General features: G+C 40.1%; 1 long non-coding RNA gene across 1 annotated transcript; it reads right to left on the bottom strand.

The window, feature by feature from the left end:
• Nucleotides 1–5,524: 5,524 nt before the first annotated feature.
• On the bottom strand, nt 5,525–22,040 carry LOC138764851 (uncharacterized). Its single transcript, XR_011358332.1, has 3 exons — nt 21,843–22,040; nt 16,517–16,624; nt 5,525–5,757 (listed from the first exon to the last, which is right to left on the bottom strand). It is a non-coding gene; the product is annotated as an uncharacterized lncRNA (long non-coding RNA).
• Between the last annotated feature and the right edge of the window lie 137 nt (nt 22,041–22,177).

The following is a 22,177-nucleotide window of genomic DNA, read 5'->3' as shown; positions in this document are numbered from 1 at the left end:
CGCATTCTGCCGTTATCAGCAAGTGGTGTTTTTTATATACCTTAGGATACGTACTTAGTAAATTATCATACCATGACATTGTCCAATGAATAAACTGTTGCTATCCTTCTCTGCTAGTTTCCTGCACATCAATTTGTCATCCCCACTCTTATCTTGAGAGTACAAGGTCACAACTGCATCTTGTTACGGCCCAGCACTGGGTGACTCCTTCTACATTCCCAGCTCATGATGTTTTTACCTAACAACAGGCAAAACACACACCCAAACGTTAAATAAATGGGACCCAACAGTATCAGACAGATGTTTCGCTGTAAAATGGAAATGGGAACAAAAATACATGCAATTTGGGCATGTGAGAAAGTGAAAAAATTTTGGGAAGATCTAAACCAGATATTAAATAAAATCACAAAAAGCAATATACCGAAAAACCCAGAGATCTTCCTTCTAAGTAATATAAGAAATAAAGAATTTGGACTCGATTTGGATGGAGCACAAAAAAGATTTATTATGATAGCCCTAGCTGTAGCAAAAAAATGTATTATGTCAACCTGGAAATCAGAAGACAACTTGAGAATAAAACAATGGTACATAGAAATAAATAAATGTATTCCATTAGAAAAAATAACATATAATTTAAGAAATAACATCACAATATTTGAACAAATATGGGAACCGTACATGAAACACAATAGAGAAATCTTACCATGGACCTCCACCACCTAAAATGACAGAAATAGAAGACAACGAAATGAACTGACCCAGTATATAAAAGTAAAAGACAAAAATTTCTTGTTTATTTTTATTAAGTGACGACATTGTTTAACGGGTTTAATGTATCTTATAGATTGAACTTTGAATAAATGGGAAGGGGGGTGAGGGAGGGAGGGAAGGGAGAGGGGAAAAGGGGAGAAAATGACACTGTATACATTCAAGAGAAAAATGTCTGTTTGTATTTTGGTCAGTATGGTTTATAGTGTGAAAAATTAAAAAAATTAAAAAAAACACTATGTTTGGTGGTTGATGGTTTACCATCCCTCTTTCTAAATGTATATTACTCCATATTTTTAATATATGATGTAATATTGGTGTATTTTTATTCCTTACTAATTTCTCATTGCATTTATAAATTAAACATTCAGAAAAATTCTCTTCTAATTTATATATTTGAGCCAAGCCAGTTTTTCCCTTAGTTGATAGAAGTTTGACAAAAATTTTAATTGTGCTGCCTTATAGTAGTTTTTAAAATTTGGTAACTACAAACCCTTTTGTTTATACGACCATGTTAACTTGTCCAAAGCCACTCTTGATTTCTTACCCTTCCATAGAAATGTTCTTATAAATTTATTCTGTTTATGGAAAAAGATTCCTGATGAGGGAATAGGTAATGACTGGAAAAAAATACTGTAATCTTGGAAATACGTTCATTTTTATACAGTTTACCCTCCCTATCCAAGTTAAAGGTAAGTTTACATTGACTTCTTGAGCCACTTTGATTGGGGCAAATGGACAGAAGGAATTAATTTGACAGGGGTGTGTTATGTTCTTATTTTGAGTAAAAAATACTGAATTTATGTAGTACAAGTTTCTTGGGCCAAATAAACTTTATCTCTTTTTGTTCTTTCTTTTCTCCTCCCTGGCCTTTTTTATCCATATCTAATTCAGACTTTATGTCTGTTGGTCTCTACTCATTTGCCTGCACTTTCTTTCCTTCACCCTACTCTTTTAATTCATGCACCTCTGTGCTTTTTATTCATACCATGCAGAAGGGCTCAGCTCCAAAACGCAGCAAGAATGGCTAAGTTCCTCCAACATATTGCAGCATCTGAAGACATTCGTGTTTCACTCCATACTTTATCTCCTAACTGTTTATTTCCTCCAAATCCTCCAATGTTTCCTGAAGTTAATTTAAATGCTGAATATTGCAGATTTTTCTCCTAATAGTATGTACAAAATTCACACCAGAGCAGAATGTATTTAGTTCCCGGTTCAGCTACCTGAAAAACAAATCAATCTCCAAGCTATTGTGGAATGGAAATGTATCATTAACTTTTAAGGACGTTGTCAATTCTTGGGACAAGCTATTCTTACATTGCACTGGAATTAATTGGCAGCATATAGATTTAGTCAGTAGGTTGAAATTTGTTTTTGGTCAAACATGACCAAATTAATTAATAGCAACAGGGCCAACAGCATCTTCATCATTAGCCATGGGCTGAAATCAACTGTGTGGAAGCCATCTGCATCAATGGTCCATGGATTGATTGAAAGCAAAAAGCAAAATGCTGCAGATGCAGTAAACACAAAATGAAAACAGAAAATATTAGAGGTGCTCGTCAGGTCACAGAAGGGAACAGAATTAATCTTTCCATTTATTCAAACTAGGAAAAGTTAAACATTGAACATGATTTACATTACTGGGAGTGGTGGAGGAAGTGGGAAGAACAGTGGGAATGCCTACGATCCAGTCGATTTCAAGGAAAACTGAATGGCACAACTGGCAGTAGTGGCCTGCTGAGAGAAGATGGGTAAGGGTGGTTAATGGTAGGTGTCCTGTCCAAAAACTGTATGAACAGAAGGAGATAAATGGCAATTGAGGAGAGAGAAGGCAAAAGATGGAAATGTGGGGAAAAGAGAACTATAATCACTGGTATTCCAAAATAAAGGAGAATGTTGGGAATGCCAAATGGATCAAACATCATCTTATAGTGAGAGGAAAACAAGATAATATTTGCAAGTTAATTACTTTTATTATTTGAAGTGACCTGTTATAATACAAACTGGAAAGGATCATGAACTGACGCTGTTGAATTCAATGTGATTTAAGATGGCTGCACCATGCTTAATAGAAGGTGAAATGCTGTCTCACATCAGGCTTCACTGGACACTGCAAGAGGTCTGACACAAAGTGATCCAAGCTGGAGTGAGATGGAGAATGAAAGACCTTTTTTCACAAACATATATGTATTTTTCCTTTCTCTAGTGATGGCTCATGTTCTATGTTTAGATCATTTGCATTTCCCCCCCCCCCCAGAAACATTATCTCTCACAGCTCTGACACCTGTTTTCTCTCTCCACCACTTAACATTCACCTCCCTCTCTCTGCACCTCTTCTGCACTGATCAGCAGCACCCCTGCAAGGTTAGAAGATGCTGCAGAAGGCGATGAATGCAGCCCAGTACATCACATGAACTTAGCTACCCATCCATCAAATCCACCTGCGCTCTCCACTGTCTCCGAAAGGCAGCAATGTACCTTCGCCACACTTTCTTCTCCCTCCTCCCATTAGGGAGAAGATGGAAGAGTGTGAAGTTGTGCACCTACAAATTCAGTTTGGAACCACAGAAGCGAGGAACACTATAGCAGAGAAACAGGCTCTTTGGCCCATCCAGTCTGTACAGAATGATTTATTTCATCCTATCCCATTGACCTATAGCCAGACCATATCCCTCCACAGCCCTCCCATATCTCTCAGAGCTAATCTTCTCTTAAATGTCTAAATAGAACTCATCACCTGTGCAGGCAGCTTGTTCCATTCTCACACCACCCCTGAGTGAAAAAGATCCCTCTAATATTCCCCTTAAACATTTTGCAGAAATGATGCAGGAACTCAGCCAGACTCACAGTGTCCATATATTACTGACATTTCAGGCCTGAGCCCATCCTCAAGGAATGAATGAAAAAAGACAGGGATCTGAATTAAAGGCTGGGGAAAGAAAGGGGGAAGAATGGGAGGGAAGGAGTACAGACCAACAGACAAAAGATGTTCATTGGATATAAGGAGGAAAGGTGTGAATTGATTTTTGGCTCTGTGAAAGGAGACAGAGGGGAAAGAGAGAGAGAGACAGACAGACAGACAGACAGACAGACAGACAGACAGACAGACAGACAGACAGACAGACAGACAGACAGAGCTAGAGGAAAGGAGATGGGGAGTTTTAACAGAAACTGGAGAAGTGGATGCCATCTGGTTGGAGGGTGCCCAGATGGAAGATGAGGTGTTCTTTCTCCAATTTGTGGATGGTTTTGGTCTGGCAGTACGAGCCCATGGACAAATATGTCAGCAAAGGAATGGGCCTGGGAATTGAAATGGGTAGCCACTGGTAGATCCAAGTTATTGCGGTGAATGGAGCTGAGGTTCCCAGTGAAGCGCTCTCCCAGTCTGTGTCCAGTCTCTCTGATGTAGAAGAGACCACAACAGGAGCACCAGATGCAGTAGATGACCTCTGCAGATTCACGTGCAGTGTTGCTTGACTTGGAAGGACTGTTTGGGACCCCAAATGGTGATGAAGGAGAAGGTCTGGAAGCAAGTGGAGCACCTCCTGTGGTCACAGAGGTAGGTGTCAAGGGGTTGATTGGTGCATCCTCTAGTTCTTGTCTCACCCAACATCCATGAAGAAGCCTGTTCGATTTAACCCTATCTATACCCCTCATCATTTTGTATATCAAATCTTCCTTCATTCTTAATAGTCCACTGAATAACATCCTAACACATTCAACCTTTCCTGTAACACAGCTATTCAATTCCTAGCAACTTCCATGTCAACCTTCTCTGTCCTCTTTCAATCTTATTGATATCTTTCCTGTAGGTAGATGATTAAAACTGCACTTGAATTTGGCTTCACCAATGTCTTATACCACTTCAGCCAGCGGGCTTCTGAATAAATACTGTTTGCATGCTGTCATTGCTATATGCTAAGTATATTTCACTGTAATGTTGCACGCTGCAGTGTGCTCTTGGTCTCCAACTGCTATATTCAAGTTAGACTTGACTTGCTGGATTGCATAGGAAAACAAACAAAATGAATTTGAACTTGAATTTTTACACCCTCACTCAGTGGGCACCACCACCATTTCCATCACTTATTCTTGTTATTGCTTTACTCCTTTCCTTTCTCTTCATTTTAAAATATAATCAATTTTTAACTTTTTCTCATCCAGCTGAAAGGAACTTAGTTTCTAGGCACCAGGATGAATGAGTTCATAGCATTTGGTTGCCCTCCTCTTATGCAGTCACTTGGGGTTGAGAAAGACTGAGAAATAAATGGCACCAGTGTCCCATTTCTTTTAATGTGAGGTAGTTGTTGTACACCCAGTTACCACACAGACTAAATGGAGAGAGGTGTTGGTCCAGTGACATGGGGACCAAGACAGAGAGTGGAACTCTGGTGCACAGTTGCGACACTCTGTCCAGAATAGGTCTAGATAGAAGTAGATCATTATAAAGGGTGGAGAGAGAAAAAAATACCAGAAATATGAAATATGGATGCCACAGTTGCTGCATAACTAAATTATTGATGTTCCACTTTGAGTCCATGGGAAAATAACAATGTTAATAATAGCAAAAAAACTGAAGCATCCCACACATGTTCCTGTAAATTCCTATTTATATTGACTGGATATTGTTAATTAAGCAAATAATACATGTGCAATTTTGTTGTTTCTAACAATTGTGATCCACAAAAGCATTCAAACAAAGTGATCTATATTTGCATGTATTTTAAATGTAATAGATTACCTGAACATATCCATTAAATTAGAGATCACAGAGGCGTTTTCCTCAATCATGCCTGTGAAAATTTGCATCGTGCTGATGTGATTTTTTTTTTCTTTCTTATGCTTAGCACAGTAATTCAGTTGAATATGGCCTGGAGGTACTCTGCAGGGAATGGATCTCCGGAAGCAGTCCTTGATGCAATTTCTCTAATGGTTCCTCTATTCAGTCTATATATTTTACACTAGCAGGATACGTGGCATTGCCTGGGAAATAAAACATTCAGTTGTTGACTACATGGACTGAATGTACATTGATGTACAGCACATAAACTAATCGAGGTGTCCCTGATGCAAGTTCATTTTAAAAAAACTTTTGAACTTCATATAACCTTAAAGGTTAAATTCAATGTGGTCATGACATTCAGCATCAAATGTTACCCCTACTGAACCTCCTTGGACATTTTGAGAATGTTCCATATTGATTTGCATGTAGAACAGATAAATAAACAGACATGCATAAATATATGTTAGATTAGACTGGAGCTCTCAACAGTAGAGTTAACCTTGTCACTACCCTTGTACTTCATACTTAAGCTTCTGTTTCTTTATCATCAAAGTAGTGTCAGCAAATAAATCTACAATGTGTTATCCATGTTCATATCCAACCACTATGTTGAAAACCTGCACGTTATAGTCAAGATCAAGTTTATATTAACTGCTATGGGTGCCACGGTAGTGAAAAGGTTTGTTTTGCATGCGACTAGCAAGTCTATCGATATTTAAGCATAGCAAAATAAACAGAGCACAAAGAAGAGAATTATCATGAGGGATCTGTTCAACTACTGTGAGTCTTGTTCAGTAGTCTGATGGTAATGGGGTAGAAACTCTCCTTGAATCATGTGGTGTGTGATTTCATGCTCTTGAATCATCTTCCCAGCAGTTGGAGGGAGAGGAGAGTGAGACAAGAATGGGATGAGTCCTTTTGGAAGTTGGTTTTCGAAGTGGCGAGGCAGTTTCTTGTGGTCATAATAAGAAATAGGAGCAGGAGTAGGCTATTCGGCCCATCCGCCATTCAATAAGATCATGGATGATTTGATCATTGACTCAACTTCACTGACCTGCCTTTTCCCCCATATCCCTTAATTCCTTATTATGTAAAAATCTAACTGAACCTTAGATAACCTTGCAATTACTAATGTTGTACTTCATCTGCCAGACCTTTTCCCACTCAACTAACTTAACTAAATCCTTTTGCAGTCACTCCACATCCTCTGTACAATTTGCTTTTCCACTCAATTTAGTATCCTCTACAATCTTAGCTACACTACACTCTGTCCCCTCATCCAAATCTCAATGTAAATGGTGAACAGTGTGGGCCCAGTACTGACCCCTGTGGCACCCCACTTATCACTGTCTGCCAATCAGAAAAACATCCATTTATCCCAACTCTCTGCCAATTAACCAACCTCAATCCATGCCAATATACTTCCCCTGGCTTCATTTATCTGTATCTTATGTGTGACGTCTCATGTGTGACGTAGGTCCTGAACTATGACGTGATACATCCTAACAAGGTAGTTTTTGTGTTGCATTTGTTAAAGTAATTGAGGGACACCAGACTATGCCAAATTTCCTTAGACTCATGAGGAAGTAGAAGCATTGGCATGCCTTCTTAGTCACATACCACCTTAAGCAATCACTTACTAATCACAGAACACTTATAGCATAGCGAATACTTAAAGTGGTATGTGAGTGGAAAGTAAAAGATTGGGAACCACTGCTTTAGGGGAAAGAAATAAAGACTTGCGCGCACGCACGCACGCACGCTCGCACACACACACACACACACACACACACACACACACACACACACACACACTCACACACACACACACACACTCACACACACTATGTATATATATGCAAGTGTATATTTTGTCATGTACATATGTGGTTATTGTTTAGTTATACATGTAATTACCTACTAATATGTTTCTGCTTGTTGGATATTGGATGGTGACACATTTGTTGATTATTTTATGAACTTCCAATTGCTACCATTATTTTAAATCTGCTCCATAGATATGAGCTAACGAGAAAAACAAATATACCTTAAAAAGCTGACACAAGACTTGGTTTGAGCAAAAAATAATGAAAACAGCATCTCCTTATTCCACAGTATCATTTTTAAAATGGATAATGACAATTTCAGCGACACGTAAAAGTCTCATCTCACTAGAATGTTTGTCTAATGATGAAAGGCTACTGAAGATTTCCCTTCTTTGATTTATGGAATAATCTAGTTATTTGATGCTGTCCAAAAAAAGAAATTAATGTCCCTATAATCTGATCTAAAAACAATCAGTAATTTTGCATATTCAGTTATATGAATTGATAGAATGAGTTTTCAATTCCATCAGTATAAAGCAGATCAAATTCTGTGCTCTGAAGTTCATGACATACATTGCAAATATAAATGATGTTTAAAACTTCAATGTCAAAGAAGCAGATGATGATCACAGTGGTAAAGAAGAAAATAAAAGCACATTTTCAATGAACTTTACTCGCTGGTGTTGGTTCTGAATACTAATGGGAAAGTAAATATAAGAACAGTCCAAGTTTGCTGTGAATCTTATTAAGGTTAAAGCATCTTCTAAAATTCAGACAGAGCAAAATTGCTTTTTTCTCTATAAAATTAATGCTTGGAACATTCTGATCATTTTCAGTTTTAATGCATTCATCTCTTAAAGTTGTTGAGCTCACACTCACATAATTTCAGATGTTAAGAATTGAGGAATTAAGAAATAAAGGACAGTACAACTTCAATTATCCAAAATCAGATAAATGAGGATATGCAAAACAAATCAGAAATCCTCATTTATTCAGTTTTTTTTGGAGCCCTACTGACCTCAAAGGTTGAAAAAAATACACTCAGCATGAAATTAGAACAATGATTGTCCTTGTTTCAGGTAATCCCCTCCCCTCTCTCTTTCCAGTTCTTCCTTACTTTCCCCTATTGACTTCCCTCTCCAACTTTCCCTTTCAAAGTGTGTGCCACTGTTTCCCAGCTGCAAGCGGTCAGAAGAATCCCTTATCCCAGCATCATCAAGGAGAGTGGCCTCCTGGCAGGAGCAGGTCAGTCTGGCTCTGGGCAGGACCAGGGACTTCAGGCTCCTAGGCAGGAGCGAGACCTCAGGGTTCCTGCAGGAGCGGGAAATTCGGGCTCCCAGCAGGTGTGGGGATCTCTGGCTCCTGGCAGAAGTAGGGACCTTGAGCTCCCATCAGGAATGTGGCTCATTTGGGAGGTGTCAGTGATCAGTGGCAGCCAGTATTTCTTTGGTGAGAATTAAACATTATTTTTATGCTTAAAAAGCCGTCCCTTGTTGTTTGTTGTAGTTTAAACGCTGCTACAAGGGATTTGCTGTTGTTACTGGGCTATTTATAAAAAATGACCGGTTCTCCAAAAAAAAAGTTTATTTGACATATTTGACATCCTGAGCATTTTGATAATTGGAGTTGTACTGTGTTTCATCTTGTATTTGTATGTGTGACTTCTTAGACAACATATGGATGAAGGAAAAGGTTCTTTACTTTAAAGTTGTTGTGAACAGCACCAATGAGGCATACCATGAGGCTGCTGGCCTCCATTACAGATCTAACATACTGCCTCTTGATCTGTGTCAGCCCCCTGCTGGCAACCGTCTACTCAAACTGTAACTATAATCAAGGCCTTGCTAGTGGCCATAGAAACAAGATCACTACCATTATATCTCCCTTCCTTAAAACAAAAGTAGCTTACTTTTAACTAACATGTTTTCTTTGTATAACTCGGCAATTTTAACTTTAACGTCAGGAACTTACATTTTCATTGTTTTGTGTGTTCACATTTATGTACACTAAAACTTGAAGGGTGAATAAGATAGTACTACTTCATTCTATAAGCAGAGTCTTTAAATTTGCTCAATGAGTCTCTTACGATGATTCACATCCTTGAATCTGAGTTGTAGCCTCTGACGATGCCTTCTCAGGTGTTCATTCAGGTTGTTCAACAGTATCCATGTTTCCATCTACAGCGTCTGGTCCCATTTGAAGATCTCGATGATTGCTTCGCAGAACAGCACCCTTATTTGTCTGAATGGTGTATGATCTTGGATGGACTTCACTAAGGACAGTTCCCTTCTGAATCCATAAGTTTGCTTTGTCTTTTAGCCTTATTTGGTCACCAGTGTAAAGTTCCGGTAGGTTTTTGGTTCCTCTGTCAAAGTAATACTTTTGCTTTTCTTTCTGTTGTTCTTTGAACTTCCTCACTCTCCCCTGCCCCCCCCCCCACCTTTTTGTTTTTAGGAGGTTCTCCTGAATGAGTAGGTTTGGTCTTAGCTTACATCCCATAAGGAGTTGTGCAGGTGACATACCACAATTGAGCAGCATTGTGCGGTTTACTAGCATGCTCTGGTAGAAGTCTGTTCCACTGTCTTTTGCTTTGTTCATGAGTCTTTTCAATTTCTGTACCGGTTTTTCAACTAGACCATTGGACTGTGGAAAATGAAGAATTGACGTGGTGTGTACAAAGTCCCACTCTTTGGCAAACTGTCGGAACTTTAAATTGCAAAACTGGGGTCCATTGTCTGTGAAGACCTCGCTTGCCACGCCGTGTCTGGAGAATATGGCTTTCATACCTGCTATTACAGGTGTTCAGTTTATACACCTCTGGATATTAGGAGTAATAGTCTGTGACTACAAGATAGTCCTTCCCTTGATATTCGAATAGGTCAGTGCCTACCTTCCGGTAAAATCTCTATGGTGCTGGGTGTGGCTTTAGTGGTTCTGCAGGATTGCTTGCTTGATATTTCTGGCATATTGTACAGGTTGACACTTCATTTGTTATATCATTCTTGATTCTTGGGCCGGTACATTACCTCTCATGCTCTTCTCTTACATTTTTCGATTCCAAGATTTCCTCCATCGATCCTTTTTAGCATCCCTTTTCTCAGACTCTTTGGGTTAAGGATTTTACTTCCTTTGTAGATTATGTCTTCAACCACTGATAGTTCTGCCCTGCAGTTCCAGTACTCTGAAATGTCAGGTGAGCAGTCCTGCTTCATGTTGGGCCATCCATCCAAGATGTTTTTTTCTCAGTTATCTCAGTGTTTTATCTTTGTTTGTCTCTGACTTTATGAGCTCCATTTTTGCATCTGATATGGGCAGTGCACTTGTGATCATATCCACAAAGGCATTCATGTCTTCATCTATTTTGGTGTTTGCGGGCTCTCTCGTGTCAACAGCTCTAGACAACTTGTCTGCTGTGTAGATTAGCTGACCCAGAGTGTATGCTACATTCAGTATATAGCATTGCAGCCTAATTATCATTCTTTGTATTCTAAGTGGACATTAATTTAATGACTTTTGCAACAATGCAATCAAGGGCTTATGGTTAGTCTCTACACAGATTGTCTGTCCTGACACAAACTGATGAAATCTTTCACAAGCGCATGTGATGCTGAGCAGCATCTTTCCAATTTGAGTGTATCGCATCTCCACGTCAGTCATCACGCATGATGCATATGTAATGGGTTGCGTATCATATTTTTGCAGAAGAACTGCACCAAGCCCACTATGTGATGCATCTGATGATATCTTGATAGGTCTCACTGGGTCATAAAACCTCAGAACTGGTTCCTCTGTGAGCTGTTTCTTTAGTTCACTCCATGACTTTTCATGTTCATGATTCCACTCCCATTCAATGTTCTTTTCTATTAGTTTTCTCAATGGAGCCTTCTTTTCGGAGAGGTTGGATATGAATTTACCCATATAGTTGACCATTCCATTAAACATCTGTATGTCTTTTTGCATTGTGGCCTTTACATGCCCCCAGTTGTAGACACCTTTCTGGAATCTGGTCTGATTACCTCACTGCCAATAATATCTCCTACAAATGTTAGTTCTGTCACTCCGAGCTGGCATTTATCTCTATTCAGCTTCAGGTTTCCTTTCCTTGTTGCTTCCAGCACTTTTCTTTGTCTCTCATCATGCTCCATTCTCGTGGTTTCCCCATAAAATTATGTCATCCATTGAGGTATCAACTCCAGCCAGGTGTTCATAGACCATATGGATAATTTTGTGATACAATTCAGGAGCTGAGGCAATTCCAAATGGTAACCTTAGGAATCTGTATCTGCCAAATGGACTATTGAACATGCACAGTCTTGAACTTGCTTCATCCAATTTTAACTGCCAAAAACCTGATGATGCATCTAACTTGCTGTAAAACTTTGCATTTGTAAACTGTTAAATGATTTCTTCACGCATCGGAAGCTTAAAGCATTCTCTCTTTATTGCTCTGTTTAGATCTCTTGGATCACAGCAAATTCTAAGCTTTCCATTCTTCTTGTCCACAATGATGAGTAAACTCATCCACTCCATTGGCTCATCTATTTTTTGAATCACGTTTAGGCTTTCCATCCTGTCCAACTCTGCCTTCATTTGCTTTTGAAATGCAAATGGAACTTTTCTGCATGGATGTATTATTGATGGCACACGTTTATCCACTTTGATTGGGTGTTCTCCAGGAAGGCAGTCATGAGTTAATCATAGACTGTCTCTCCTTTGCTTTCCACAATGAGGACACTTTTTACCTGGTTCAATTTCTCACAGGCTGTTAAACCAAGTATGGCCTGTACTTCCTTTGGCACTATGATGAATGTTAGCATGTGCTCTTTGTCCTTGTGTTTCACTTTGTCCGTGCATTCTCCTTGCACTGGTACCTGAATATCCTGTCACCTTCACTTTTGTTCCATACATCTTTAGCCTGGGTCTAATCTTCTTAAAATCAATCTCTGACATTACATTAATTTGTGCTCCAGTATCTAATTTAACTGAAATGTATATGTCATTCACTTTTAATCTCAACATCCAGTTTCTGTTTTCTTGTTTTCAGTCAGAACATCTACATAGAATTCCTCTATCTCCCTTTCAACTACAGCATGAACCTTGGTTTGTTGCACTTGGTTCCTACAGCAATGGGCATAATGGTTGCTTTTGTTGCACATATTATATGCTTTACCATATGCTGGACACTTTTTTGGTAGGTGTGTACCACATCGACAAAATTGCTTTGTCCCTTTCATTTTTATTTGCTGGCCATGCCTCTCTTTCTACTTTGGCATGCTTTTGTTAAACACTTTATGTCCGTTCTTGCTCACTGCATCCATGTTGCAGATAGTTTAACTGTATAGCTATTTTGCCTGCGATTTTACAGTTTCTGCAGCCCTACAAAGTGCTATGGCTTTTTCCAGGTCTAAATTTTGCTCTCTTAGCAGTCTTTACCTTAAACTATTATCTGGAATACCACACACAAATCTGCCTTTTATCAGCGAGTCAGTCAGTCAACCAAATTCACACATTTTGCTTCTGTTTCTCAATTCATTCACATACTGATCAATACTTTCTTCTGTTTTCTGTACACGTGAAAACCTGTGCCTCTCAAATGACACATTATGTTTAGGTATGTAGTATGCCTCAAACTGTTCCATTATTTTTTCCAATTTCATTTTGCCTCCTTCAGCAGCAAATGTGAAGTTATTATACAACTCCAGGGCTTCATCACCCATGACATTTAAGAAAACTGACACTTTCACTTTATCACTTTTCTCATCAGCTCCAACTGCCACTAAATACAATCCAAAATGCTGTTTAAATCTGTTCTAATTTTCAGCCACATTTCCTGTCAGCTGAAGTTTCACTGGTGGTTATAATTCTTCCATTTTTTCTTTGTTAGCTTCTCTTCACTGATGAGTTGCTGACTTTAGATTTTCCTTTTATTACATTTCCTTCTAATTTCCTTCATCCCACTTCTGACACTATGTTTCATCTTGTATTTGTATTTGTGAGTTCTTATACAACACATGGATGAAGAAAAAGTTTCTTTACTTTAAAGATGTTGTAAACAGTACCACGAGACATGTCACAAGGCTATATCCCTCCATTACAGATCTAACATATTGCCTCTTGCTTTGTGTCAGAGCTGCCCTCCTGACAGCCAAGTCTAATCAAGTGGGAACTACAATCAAGTCCTTACTAGTGGCCATACAAATGTGATCACTATCATTACATACTGTACAAGCATTAGCACCTTTCATGGGTTCAGGATATCACAAATTACCTTACCACCCACAAAGTGCTTTCGAAGAAAAATGCAGTCATTGTTGAATATAAGGAAAGATGACACAGCAAAATTCAATTTCTGTTTTGAACCTTGGTCTACAAACCAAGAAGGGCTGACATAGTTGGCGTAGCAGTTAGCGCAGTGGTCGTGACTGGTGTTCAAATCCCACGCTGTCTGTAAGGAGTTTGTATGTTCTCCCTGTGTCTGCATAGGTTTCCTCTGGGGGCTGTGGTTTCCTCCTACCATTCAAAATGTACTGGGGGTGTAAGTTAATTGGGTGTAAATTGGGTGGCACAGACTCGTAGGCTTAAATGGCCTTTAACTTTGCTGTATGTCTAATTTAAAATTAATTAGATTTAATTTTTAAGAGATGCAGCATTGTAACAGGCCCTTCCAACCAATGGGCCCATTACCCTCAATTACATCCATGAACCTACAAACCTTGTGCATCTTTGGAATATGGAAGGAAACCAAAGCACCTGGAAGAAACCCAAGTGGACACAGAAAAAAGTACAAATTCCTTGTGGACAGTAGCAGATTCAAACCCAGTTCACTGGTGCTGTCAATAGTTTTGTGCTAACCATGTCACCCTTACTTAGGAGAATGTCCCTGTTTTTCTTCATAGTAGTAGCACTGGATGGGTTATATCTACCTTAAAGGGTAGGTGGGGCCCTCTTATTTTGTCTCAGCCTAAGGTCAACTTGTTGACAATTATGTGCTGAATACTACAGCTATGTAAATAATTAATTTTTGGACAAATAACTTGTGCAAAATTTATCTACTCTTAGTATTACAAGCTTTTAAAGAAACAAGATGAAGAATGACAACAGTGTGTCATTCAGTATTATGTAAAAGATTGGTAAGGCCAGGTTTGGAGTATTGTGTGCAGTTCTGGTCTCCAAATTATAGGAAGGATATAAATAAGGCAGAGAGGGTGCAAAAAAGGTTTATGAAAATGTTGCCTGGATTGCAGTATCTTGAATATGGAGAAAGATTGAGTAGATTGGGACTTTATTCATTGGAGCGTAGAAGGTTGAGAGGGGATTCGAAAAAGGCATTTAAAATTATGAAATGAATAGACAGAGTAGATGTGAATAGGCTCTTTCCCTTAAGGGTAGGGGAGATTGGAACAAGGGGTCATAAGTTAAGGGTTAGGGGGAAAAACTTTAGGAGGATTTAAGAGGATGCTTCTTCACTCAGAGAGTGGTGGCTGAGTGGAATGATCTTCTGGAAGAGGTAGTTGCGGCAGGGTCAAATCTGTCATTTAAGAGGAGGTTAGATGAGTACATGGTCGTGAGGGGGTTGAAGGGTTATGGGCAAGGGAGTGGATAGGTGGAACTAGTGGAGTTTCACGTTGATCAGTACGGATTAAAAGGGTCGATATACCCTGTTTCCGTACTGTAAATTGTTATATGGTTATATGGTAATATTAAAATTTGTCGATTTCATTAGTCTTCTGGGCCTGTGTGATGAATGTCTGTAAAGCTGCCTGTCTCCCCTCTAGTGAGCCTTGCTGTACTAACTTTGGATGTGCATTATCTCTACTGTTAAGGACGCTCCCTTTGGATATAACTGTGTTTGCATCTATTGTCTTTCATTATTATACCATGTGTTTCTGCTAATAAAAGCCATGATTATTGTTTGACCACATCATCTTTGTCTACTTCATCAACCGGCACTTCAATTTTATTAGCAGCTTTGGCAATATCAGCTTTAATTTTCTCGAAAGCCTTCAAGGCCAGTGGAGAGAGAGGAAAAGATATAGTGTCAAACAGAGGGTGTGCCTTCGTGGCGTAGTCCTGAACCCATTTGCAGTAGAAGGAAAAGACCTTTTAAGGGCTTTTGCTGAGTCTGGGGGTGGAAAATTCTTAAGGGGGGCCATTCTTTCCGGGTCGGCGCAGATTTCGCCCTTGCAGACAATGTAGCCCAGAATGGGCAGCTTTGTCTAGTTGAACACACATTTGCCCTCATTAAATATAAGGTTGAATTCTTTAGCTGTTGCTAAAAATTTCTTAAAGTTGTTGTCATGCTCAGCCTGTGTTTTCCCACAGATTATGACATTACCTAGATAGAGAAACGTACCCTATAACTCATTCTTCCTAACAATCTTATCCATGTCCCTCTGAAACTCTGACACACCATTAGTGACTCCAAAAGGTACCTTTTTAAACTGGTATAACTCCCCCGCCCCCCCCCCCCCCCCATCAGCCTCAAAGGCTGCATAGGGTTGTTCCTTTTTTTTATTGGGGATTTGGTGGTAAGCTGCTTTGAGGTCGATAGTGGAGTACACTTTGTATTACACTATCTGATTAATCATTTCATTGATGCGTGGCAGGGGGTAGGCATCCAGGTTAGTGTAACAGTTGATTATCTGGCTGTAGTCAATAGCCAGTCATTTCTTAGTGTGATTTTTCACAACTCCCCTTGGATATAACTGTATATGCATCTATTGTCTTTCATTATTGTACCATGAGTTTCTACTAATAAAAGCCATGATTATTGTTTGACCACATTGTCTTTGTCTACTTCATCAATTGGCACTTGAACCTGCTTAGAACTTTATCTGCCTACAACTTTGAAGTTTCTTGGAAGTCCAGAAACTTTAGCTTACTTACTCCTTTGCCATAAACACTTGCATTTTTTTTTGCTCTCAAATTCAAATCAACCTGTTCTGAATAGAAATTGAAAGAAAGCAACTTTCATTGCTCACTTGGTCACATGCTTATTTTCTAATTTAAAGGTAATTTCTAACAACCATGAGTTAAATGCCTCAGTTAATACCCAAAGACATACAAATACTTTTTCACGATTTTCAACTGTTTGCAATTTGCTTGTTTTATATTTTAGATGCAAATAAATCACCTCAGCAAATTGATTCCTGAGGCCATATATTAATCAGTTTTTCATATCATTCATAGGCCACTGGTTGATTGCAGTCCTTTTGTTGCTTATCCAGTATGTAGCAGGATTCTGGAACAATTTTAAACAAGAACCATCAATGTGAGACAAGACACAAAACTACATTTTCAAGAGGATAAACCTTCTGATGTTGTGCAGAGAGACTTGGACGAGCTTGTGTATGAATTGCAAAAAAGGTTGGTTTGCAGGTGCAGCAGTTAATCAAAACACAAATGGAGCATTTGTGACCACCCGCAGACACAAAGGAAGTAGTCAAAGGCTTTATTAATTAGTAAACCTAAACATGCCTCTACATGCTGCAGGCTCGTGTCAAAAGCAGGTATGAGGGAGGAGATTAGGGTTCTCAGCCTTTACTGAGGGATCTTATGGGGAGGGGCTACAGGTACAGAAGGCGGGCCAGCCTGCCCAGCCCAGTGACATTATTCCTGGACATGCCAGAGATACCATGTTCCACCACAGCATTATCATGCATTGCTAGAGGAATTGAATTTAAGACAAGGAGGTTCTGTTGTAATTGTAAAGGGCACTGGTGGGGCTGCATCTGGTGTACTGTCCTTATCTTCTTGCGTAATAAAAGATATATGTACTGGCTTTGAAGGAGATGCAGAGGAATATCACCAGGTTGATTCCGAAGATGAGGAAGTTAGCCTGCAAGCAGAGATTAAGTATCCTGGGAGTACACTGGCTGGAATTCAGAATAATAAGAGGGGATCTTATGGAAACATTTAATATTATATAAGGTAAGGTAAAGGCAAGAAAGTTGTTTTCACTGGTATTGGAGACTAAAACTACCAAACAAAGCCAGGGGAGTAGATTTAGGACAGAGATGAGGAGGAACTGTTTTTTTCCTAGAGAGTAGTAGAATTCTTTGCCCACAGCAAAGGTAGTGGCTGTCTCATCAAATATTTTAATGATGCAATTAGAAAGAGCTATAGGTGCCACAAGACTTGCACACCAGGTTCAGGAATAGCTGCTACCCCTCCACCATCAGACGCCTCAATGACAAACTCAATCAGGGACTCACCTGTTGACTTCATTGATTTGTAAAAAAAATTCTCTCTGTACTGCACAGTCATTTTGTTCACATTCATTATCTGTTTACAATTCTTTATTTGTTTATATGTATATTCTATGTACAGATTTATTGGACTACCAATAAGTGATAATTCTGCCTCACCCACAGGAAAAAAATATCCCAGTGATCAATAAATCTGAAATCTAGATAGATTTTTGCACATGAGGGGAATTAAAGATTATGGGGAAAATGTAGGAGGGTGAAACTGAGTCCACACCAGATCAGCCATCAATGGACCAGAAGATATCCTTCTGCTCCTTTTTCTTGTGTTCTGATCTCTTCATCTTATGACTTGGCTGAGGATACTGATGTAAGCATCTCCTGCAGTGATTTCCTGAGGCTTACCAAATGTTATCTGAATGCCAAAGACAATCGCTTAACTTTTTTTTTCCAAGTCATTGATTGGGTCCGTGTGTGGAACGAAGTTGTGATAGGTTCTCTGGAGATAAGCAGTCCATGCAGTCCGAAGGTATATATCTGGGATCAATGAATGAGTAAGTGTAGCTAGAAGGCTCTGTTGATGACCACCATTATTTTTCTGATGATTGAGAATGGATCGATTGGATAAGGATCAAGTAAATTGGATTTGTCCTACTTTTAGTGAAGAAAGCACATGCTGTCAATATTCCATATTGTTGGATAGTCCCAATGTTGTCTTCTTCTTTCTTCTTCTTATTTGGTTTGGCTTCGCGGATGAAGATTTATGGAGGGGTAATGTCCACGTCAGCTGCAGGCTCGTTGGTGGCTGACAAGTCTGATGCGGGATAATCAGGCACGGTTGCAGCGGTTGCAAGGGAAAATTTGTTGGTTGGGGTTGGGTGTTGGGTTTTCCTCCTTTGTCTTTTGTCAGTGAGGTGGGCTCTGCGGCCTTCTTCAAAGGAGGTTGCAGCCCGCCGAACTGTGAGGCGCCAAGATGCACGGTTGGAGGTGAGATCAGCCCACTGGCAGTGGTCAATGGGGCAGGCACCAAGAGATTTCTTTAAGCAGTCCTTGTACCTCTTCTTTGGTGCACCTCTGTCTCGGTGGTCAGTGGAGAGCCCGCCATAGAACACGATCTTGGGAAGGCGATGGTCCTCCATTCTGGAGATGTGACCCACCTAGCGCAGTTGGGTCTTCAGCAGCGTGGATTCGATGCTTGCGGACTCTGCCAGCTCGATGTTGGTGATGAAGTCATTCCAATGAATGTTGAGGACGGAGCGGAGACAGCGCTGATGGAAGCTTTGTAGGACGTGTAGGTGATGCCGATAGAGGACCCACGCTCCTGTTCGGCTCCCAATGTTGTAACTGCATGGGAACTCCTGAATCCAGGAGGGATCGTCTCTATTCATCTCGGCTCATTTCAGTTGTACCCCAAAGATTGCAATCAATCAACCAATTTCACTCTGCAGATTCATAGCTCATTGCCATGCAGAGCAGTAGGAAACGTGATGACCCATGGATATATTATCGTTAAATGTAACTGTGCTTATGACCTTTAATAACCTTGACTGAAGTTTCTGGTAGTTAATAAATCATTCCTGAACCCTTTCAGCCAATTTCTTGCACTTAAGAACTCTGACTCTCTTTAGGGGAAAGAATCAGAGAGCTATACAGTATGGTGTGCACCATTCTACCCAACTTACCCATGCCAACCAAGTTAGCATTCTGGGCAAGTCTCATCGGATGAAAGAGAGGGGAGTATTTTTAGATCTTATCACCTTATTCTTAGGATTATGTAATATGATAAAGATAACCATTAATTTTGGTCACCATTAGCAGAGAGTTACTACAGCCTTAAAGTAGAGCTCAGGCCTGAAATGTTGGTTATATATCTTTCTTTACCTCCTATGGATGCTACATGGCCCTCTGAGTTTCACCAACATTTTTGTGTTTTTGCTATTACCTCACCAACGGGTTTGAAGCTATTCTCCCCAAGAGCACCATGGCTTTTCTCTGGGTGTTCCAGTTTCCTCCCACCCTCTAGGTAGGTTGATTGGGTGTAACTGGGTGAGATGGGTTGCATGCTCTATCATTAAAATGAAAGGAAAAAAATCCAATTCCACTTTACGCAGGTCAATTTACTAGATGAAAATAGTGAAAAATATTTCAGCTGCCACAAGTAGTTGTTATTAGACCCATGGATTCTGGAAGTTCCCAATCCTGACTTCATTTCTCCCAGTTGTCTCTTTCTTGACATGTTTCACCATGGGCACCTCAAATCTCCACAGGTGTCCTTCAGCAGGCAAAAGGTCGCTCTCTGGCATACAGGAGGAGCCAAATGCCTGGTTTGTGTGATCTCTCAGGAGGCCGTGAAAAACAGACCTACATGATGCAGATTGTTTGCTGTGATTGTGTACAGTACTTCCTAAAGCTTTTCTTTTATAATGCTATGTTTATCAATTTCTTACTAATGCCTCTGTAGCATATCCCCAGAAAATTAATGTCTTCCAAAAACATAACAGGGATTTTAGATTAATTGGTTGTTTGGTGGGGGTGGTATGGGGGGAGATCATGAGCTTGTGGGTCATTAGAGCCTGTTACCATGCTGTATCTCTAAATTTAAACAAAATTTAAACTGCACTTTTCTCTCACTTATGCTAATGGTGCTCACATGTAGATATTAATTTTTGCATCCAAAATCCAACCCACTGAAAGCAATAGAGTTTTTATTCAGAAGCCAAATTCAAAGCTAATATTTTCCATTGTCATATGTTTAGCACATAGAGGAGATCCTTTTTTAAAGTGGTGTCATATACCCACCTTTGAACTGCACCATCCGGATGCCTTACCTTGTGGAAATTGGATGGTGTGTTTAACTATGATTAAGAGCTAAAATTAATACTCGGTATGACAGGTAAAGGATCTTTTTCTGGACACAAAGCATCCTTATTGCACTGACAACTGGCAGATAGGTTCATTTTAATTAGCACATGAAGATTAGTGGTATTTTTGCAAAGATATACTCACAAGCAATTGATCTCAAAAGTTACATTTGGGAAACTTTGATGTGAATTGCACATTGCACTTTAATTCTTCTTCTTTGGCTTGGCTTCGCGGACGAAGATTTATGGAGGGGGTAAAAAGTCCACGTCAGCTGCAGGCTCGTTTGTGGCTGACAAGTCCGATGCGGGACAGGCAGACACGGTTGCAGCGGCTGCAGGGGAAAGTTGGTTGGTTGGGGTTGGGTGTTGGGTTTTTCCTCCTTTGCCTTTTGTCAATGAGGTGGGCTCTGCGGTCTTCTTCAAAGGAGGTTGCTGCCCGCCAAACTGTGAGGCGCCAAGATGCACGGTTTGAGGCGTTATCAGCCCACTGGCGGTGGTCAATGTGGCAGGCACCAAGAGATTTCTTTAGGCAGTCCTTGTACCTTTTCTTTGGTGCACCTCTGTCACGGTGGCCAGTGGAGAGCTCGCCATATAACACGATCTTGGGAAGGCGATGGTCCTCCATTCTGGAGACGTGACCCATCCAGCGCAGCTGGATCTTCAGCAGCGTGGACTCGATGCTGTCGACCTCTGCCATCTCGAGCACCTCGACGCTAGGGATGAAAGCGCTCCAATGGATGTTGAGGATGGAGCGGAGACAACGCTGGTGGAAGCGTTCTAGGAGCCGTAGGTGGTGCCGGTAGAGGACCCATGATTCGGAGCCGAACAGGAGTGTGGGTATGACAACGGCTCTGTATACGCTTATCTTTGTGAGGTTTTTCAGTTGGTTGTTTTTCCAGACTCTTTTGTGTAGTCTTCCAAAGGCACTATTTGCCTTGGCGAGTCTGTTGTCTATCCTTGCATCTGATGAAATGGAAATTATATATACCAGATATTGTACTGCCTGTAAATTTCTATAACATTTATTTATTGAAGAATAGCATTTAAGACAGTAATTATTTTTTACACATCACTTCACTTAACCTGATGAAGGAAATTGACTATTACCATTCTGTACCAAGTTAAACAATAAAGTCTGCAGATGCTGGATTAAGTGGAATACACAAATGTGCTGGAGAAACTAAGCAGGTCATGCAGCATCTATGGGAAGTAAAAGGGTAATTAATCTTTCAGGCTTGAGCCTTTTGTTACAGTATGCGCAAAGACAGGCAAGTGTCTAAATAATGTGTTGCTGGGGGAGTTGGAGGTGGAAAGAGAGAAGATGAAGGAGGTAGGGGCAGGTGGGGAGGGGGTAGTACAGGCTAATAGGTAAGAGATCATTTAACCCTCCCACCTGTATCCAGCTATCACCTCTTTGACATGGTATGCATGAGAGCTTGGTCAAGAAGGTTCAGTTCCTTGTTATCCAGAATAAGGTAGTAAATTGGATTCTACATTGGCTTTGTGAGAGAAGTCAGAGAGTGGAAGTAGATGATTGCCTCTCTGATTGTAGAAATGGGACTAGTGGTGTACTTCAGGGATTGGCATGGGGTCCATTGTCATTTGTCATCTATATCCACGAATAAGATGATAATGTAGCAACATGGATCATCAAATTTGCATTTAACACTAAGATTGGGGGTATAATGAACCATGAGGAAGGTTTTCAAATGTTGCAGCAGTATCTGG

This window comes from Narcine bancroftii, chromosome 1 (assembly GCF_036971445.1).
Source record: "Narcine bancroftii isolate sNarBan1 chromosome 1, sNarBan1.hap1, whole genome shotgun sequence".
Taxonomy (NCBI): Eukaryota; Metazoa; Chordata; class Chondrichthyes; order Torpediniformes; family Narcinidae; genus Narcine; species Narcine bancroftii.
Note: the sequence above shows the minus strand (reverse complement) of the source record. Positions and strands in the feature narration are given on the sequence as shown.